Genomic DNA, 6,652 nt, shown 5'->3' on the forward strand with positions numbered 1-6,652 from the left:
CCTGTGATGATGCAGATGATATAAGCTTACTTGCTGAAAATGAAGAAGACATGAAGTGCATACTGATGAAGATCAAAGATCACAGCCTTCAGTATGGGCTGCACTGCAATGTAAAGAAAACAAAAATCCTCACCACTGGAGCAATATAAGATGATAAGTGGAGAAAAGATTGAAGTAGTCAAAGCCTTCATTTTATGTTCAGGAGCAAAGATGTCAGTTTGAGGACTAAAGTGCACCTGATCCAAGCCATGGTATTTTTAATCACCTCACACACATGTTGGACAATGAATAGGGAAGACCATAGAAAAATAGATACTTTTGAGTTATGATGTTGGAGAAGAATATTAAAGAAAGTACCATGGACTGCTAGAAGAACAAACATCTATGTTGGAAGAAGTACAATCAGAATGCTCCTTACAAACCAGAATGACCAGACTTCATCTCTCATATTTTGACATTTCATCAGAAGGCACCTGTCCCTGGAGAAGGCCATCATGCTTGGTAAAGTGGAGGGACAGAGAAAAAGAGGAAGACCCCCAAGGAGATGGCAATCATTGGTACAGTGGCAGCAGCAATGGACTTGCGTGGCAGCAATTGGGAAGATGGAGTAGGAAAGGGCGGTGTTTTTTTCTGTTGCAAATAGGGTCACTGAATCAGAAAGGACTAGATGACACTTAACAAAAACATCTTTTCCGCATTGAATTACCTTGATATCTGTGCTGAAAATCACCTGCAAGGTTAGTCCAGTGCTAGTATATGCTATGGCAATGAGAGAAGGGTCTCCCAATCCATCCAAGAATGGTCTGGGAAGGCTTTCCAGAGAAATCCAAGCAGTGGCACTATTGGTAGTTTTAGTGAGTTTGCAGCATTGTTTTCTAATCAAATTATATGTGTGTAGCGGGGCTGGGAGCCCTGGTGTGGTGCTGTAGGATAAGCACTGGACTGGTAAACACAAGGTTAGTGGTTCAGATCCATCAGCCACTCTCAGAAACCCTGTACAGGGTCTCCTAGAGTTGGAACTTGATAATACTTAAGTGAACTGGATGGCACTTAACAAAACAACAAAAGTGGGGCTGGGGAATCCTGGTGTGATACTATAGTAAAATCTATCAGCTGCTAGGAGTCATAACCGACTCAATACTGGCACTTAACAACAACAGCATTGGGCCTGGGGTGTAAGGCTAGAAGTAGGTAGGACTCAGTTTGGGGTGAGAATGGCCTGTGTGTCTGCTAAGAAGTATGCCCTTTATCCGGGGAGTGATAAGGGGCTACTGAAATGCTTAAGGCAGGGGAATGATAGAGTCAGAACTGCATTTCAGAAAGTTTGCTCTAACTGAAGAGGAGGGGCTGGAGGTCAGAATGTAGTCAGGCACTCCATTAGGAGCCTGTCACGGCAGTGTAGCTGGAGCAATGAAGTAGTATGGGAGGGGAACCTTCCTCTGATTACCCCTTTCTAATTTTGGTTTTGGTATCATGCTTATGAATTACCTGTCCATAAGAAGTGACATTAACTTGAAAAAAGAGAAATATATGTGCACAATTTTTAAAGTTCAGAGAGACACAAACGGCTTACAATGAGAAACAGCAGGCCCTGCTATGAAACCCTTTCATACCCCTGAAATTTTTATCTAGTCGCTCTAAGACTTTTCTCTGGGTCTAACAACCTCATTGGAATCTTTCCTCAAAGGCTCCAGCCTCCCTTTTTCCAGTCACAGAGTCGCCACCATCTTCCTCCTCTATTTCCCCTCCTCCTCACTATCAAACTCTGTGTTCAGACCCTTCCACAGGGTCATGGACTATATTGGAAACTAGAAGACAGCTTCACAGCCTGTGCTGGAATGTTTTTCTTACTCTGTTCTAGAACCACATGGAAGTGGAACAAAGTTCTCAGGTTGAACCAGGAGCAGTGGAAGTCCTGGTTCTGGCTCTCCCATGGTTTGTTTACCTGATTCACAATTTTCAGGTCAGATATAGCAACATTCCCAATTGCATCAAAGAGCTGGAAAGTGCTGGGTTGGGAATAAGTTACCAGATGCTGGACCTGGGTCTGCTACACCCTCGTTGTATGACCCTGTTCCCTCTCTCTCTGGGCTTCAGCTCCTCCTCTGCGATGTGACTCTGTGATGGCTAGAAAACTGCACAGCTCTACTGTTTTGGAGGTAAGTCACCTGAGGCAGCCCTTGTCTTCTAGGCCAGGATGGCTCTGACAGCTTCTGCAAGGTTGATTTGAACTGCCTGGTTGGCATTTCAAGCTCACCAGCCACTCCTCAGTGCCGGGGACTTGCCTTGACATAGTTGTGTTGTTCACGAGTGTTTGGTTCATGAGGAGGGGAGATCCAGCGGTGATAGGGATAGCGAAAGAATACACAGACACACAGAAGAAGGGAGACAATGAGGCACCCCAAAGCCAGGGTGGATGCATCACTGGTGGGCAGGCTTGGGACTAAAGGCATCGTGGTTACTGCATGCCCTCCAACCCATAATGCACTGCAATCTTTACTGCATGCCCTCCAACCTGTAATGCACACCTGGGGAGGCCCGGGCCTCTGTTTTATTTAGGGGAGGAGCTTCATACCAAGCTGGGAGGGACTTAGGCAAGGTACAGCTAACATCAGTACTTTTCCAGACATTCAGGTAACTTTACATCGTACTTTGCTGGTTCGAATCCCAGGCCAGCAACTTGGATTCTCAGGCCCAATTAACATATCTATAGCCCCTGAGCTCAGTTGGGAGAAGGTGAGAGGTAAGAACAAAAGCTTGGGCAGAGTCCTGCTGTTTCGGCTTCCTGAGCCAGGTTTTCAGGAACTTGGCTGAATAGCTAACACTTGGGAAAGATTCAGGGTGGATGGCTTTTTTGTCTGTAGAACAAAGAACTGTGAAGTAGCTAAGATATTTTTAGTTAATCCTTTGGAGAAAGGCTTGACCTTGCAATTTTTAGTTTCGGCTTTAGGAAAATATCACATTTACCTGTGGATTATCAAGGGCTCCATGTATTAAATTAATACATGTAACTGAATATTAAGATGAAAAACAATTTGCTATTGACTGCCAGTGGCCTCATTTGTTACACTCGGGCCTATAGGGCCTCGAACCTCTGACCAGTCTTACACGGTCTGCAACACCTCAGAAACCCCATACTAGGTCATTATGAGTCAGAACTGACTTGATGACACTTAGCAACAACAACTAAAGGTGACTATACATATGGACCTTACCTAAGGAGATAAAATACACGGAAATTGAGTTGACTATATCTGTGAGAAGGGATGGTGGGAAAGCTCAATATCATCAGCCAAAACAAGGCCAGGGTCTGACTGTGAAACAGACCATCAATTGCTCATATGTAAGCTCAGGTTGTAGCTGAAGAAAATGGAAATAAGTCCACGAGAACCATACCAGGACCTTGAACATATCCCGCCTGAATTTAGGGACCATTTGAAGAACAGATTTGATGCATTACACACTAATGACCATAGGAGTTGTGGGATGACATGGAGAATATCATACAGGAAGAAAGCAAAAAGTCATTAAAAAGACAGGAAAGAACCAAAAGATAATAATGGATGTCAAAAGAGATTCTGAAATTTGTTCTCCAGTATAGACATGCTAAAGCGAATGGAAGAATGAGGGCGTCAAAGGGCTGAACAGAATATTTTAAAGGGCAGCTCGAGAAGACAAAGTAAAGTACTATAATGAAATCTGCAAAGACCTGGAGTTAAAAAGTAAAAGGGAAGAACATGCTCAGCATTTCTCAACCTGAAAGAACATGAGAAAAAAAAAGTTCAAGCCTTGGGTTGCAATGTTCTTGTTGTTGTTAGGTGTCATTGAGTTGGCACCAACTCATAGCGACCTTATGCCCAGCAGAATGAAACAATGTCCAATCCTGGGCCAACCTCTCTACTGTTGCCACACTTGAGTCCATCGATGCTGCCACCTGACCAATCCATCTCATTGGGGGTCTTCCTCTTTTTCTCTGACCCTCCATCTTACCAAACATAATATCCTTCCCTCCTGACAATATGTCCAAATTATGAGAGATGAAGTTTAGCCATCTTGGCCTCTAGGGAGCACTCTGGCTGCACCTCTTCCAAAACACATCTATTGGTTCTTTTGCCAGCCCATGGCACTTTTAGTATTTTCCTCCAACACCATAATTCAAAGGAATAAATTCTTCTATGGTCTTCCTTATTCACTGTCCAGCTTTCGCATGCTTATGAAGTTATTGAAAATGCCATGGCTTGGGTCATCTGGTCTTCAGTCTTTAGCATTTAATGTATCAAATCTGTTCTCCAGATGATCTCAAAATTCAGGTGGGATATATTCAAGGTCATATTTTGGCTCTCATGGACTTGTTTTCATTTTCTTCAGCTTCAGTTTGAATTTGCATGTGAGTAATTGATGGTCTGTTCCACGGTCTGTCCCTGGCCTTGTCTTCACTGATGATATGGAGCTTTTCCATCTTCTCTTTACACAGATGTAGTCAATTTGATTTCTATGTATTCCATCTGGTGAGGTCCATGTGTATAGTCATCTGTTATGCTGTCTAAAAATGGTATTTGAAATGAACAAATCATTCGTTTGTTAAATATTGCAATATTGAGGCAAAAATATTGAATGATGCAGAAAACATCAAAAAGAAGATGTAAATGCTACAGGTCTGACTATGAGTGTTGAAAATGTAAAGGTAGACGTTTTGTAACAAAAGGAGGGGAGTAGTTGGTTTTGCAGTCCAGGAGAAGAGGTCCCTGGTACCAACAAGGGAGAAGAGTGGAGTGTGGGACCCTATCCAGAGGAGCAGCGACTCCAGAGACGTAGGCAGAGATGATGACATGGAGAGATGGAGTGGCTGGGGACTCTGGACTCTGGGAGGAAGAGGGTCTGTGTGTTGATGGCCAGGGGGCAGGCTTCCAGGGTGTACTCTTTGGTTGTTTGATGATGCATGCAGGGAATTGTAATCACTTCAATGAAACAAAATAAGATACGATGAATGTAAGGGTTATGTTCTCCCATGCAAACTATCACTCAATTCACAATTAAAAGTAAATAAATAAATAAATAAATAAGAAGATGGAAAGTATACATGAAGTCACTGTACCAAAAAGAAATGGTTGATGTTCAACAACTTCAAGAGGCAGTATATGATCAAGAACCAATGGTACTGTGAAGGAAACAGTCCAAGCTACACTGAAGGCATTGGCAAAAACAAAGGTTTCAGGAATTGATGGAATGCAAACTGAAATCTTTCAACACACTGATGCAGCATTGGAGGCACTCATACATCTATGCCAAAAAGATTTGGAAGACAACTATCTGGCCAACCAATTAGAAGAGATTCATATTTGTGCCCATTCCAATGAGAAGTGACCCAGAAATTATTCATCAGTATCATTAATAACACATGCGGGTAAAATTTTGCTGAAGATAATTATAAACTGGCTGCAACAATACTTCAACAGAGAACTGCCAGAAATTCAAACCGGATTCAGAAGAGGATGTAGAGCTAGGGGTATCATTGCTGACATCAAACAGATCTTTGCTGAAAGCAGACAATACCAGAAAGATGTTTACTTGTGTTTTATTGACTATATGAATATTTTTGACAGTAAGGATCATGACAAGTTATGGATAATATTGCGAAGAATAGGTATTCTATACACTAAATTGTGCTCATGAGGAACCTGTACATAGACTAAACCCTTTAGTGTTTTTGTTAGATCAACAAAGGAACACTGAATGATTTAAAATTAGGAAAGTGCACCAGGGCTGTATTCTTTCACCATCCATATTTGATCGACCTGCTGAGCAAATAATCTGAGAAACTGGAATATATGAAGAAGAATATGGAATCAGGATTGAGAAAGACTCATTAACGATCTGTGAAATGCAGATGATACAACCTTGCTTCTAGAAGCGAAGATTTAAAATACTGCTGAACATCAAGGAGTATAGACTTCAGTATGGATTGCACCTCAATGGAAAGAAAACAAAAATCGTCACAACTGGATCAATAAATAACATGATAAATGGAAAAGAGATTGAAGTTTTTGACAACTTTGTTTTGTTTGGACCCACAGTCAATGCTTATGGAATCCATGAGTCAAGAAATTAAAGGACATATTGAATTAAGCGGAGTCCTGCTGTGGCACTGTGGGTTAATGTGCTGGATTGCAAAGTTGCTTTGAACCACCAGGTCGGTGGTTCAAGCTTACCAGTCGCTCCTCAGAAACCCTATAGAGGGTTGCTATGAGTTGTAACAGACTCAATAGCAGTTAATAACAACAACATTGCGTTAGGCAAATCTGCTGTACAAAATCTCTTTAAATTGTTCAAGAACAAAAATACTAGTTTACAGACTAAAGTGTGCCTAACACAAGTCATATTTTCAGTTGCCTCATATGCATGTCCAAGTTGGACAATGAATAAGTAAGATCATAGAATTGATGCATTTGTATTATGGTATTGGAGAAGAATATTGAAAGTACCATGGACTGCTAGAAGAACAAGCAAATCTTTCTTGGAAGAAGTACAGCCAGTTAGAAGCTAAGATGGCCAGACTTCATCTCTCATACTGTCATATTATCAGGAGGGACCTGTCTCTGGAGAAGAACATCATGCTTGGTAACATGGAAGGTCAGTGAACAAAGAGGAAGAC

This window comes from Chrysochloris asiatica, unplaced genomic scaffold, assembly GCF_000296735.1.
Source record: "Chrysochloris asiatica unplaced genomic scaffold, ChrAsi1.0 scaffold00130, whole genome shotgun sequence".
NCBI lineage: Eukaryota > Metazoa > Chordata > Mammalia > Afrosoricida > Chrysochloridae > Chrysochloris > Chrysochloris asiatica.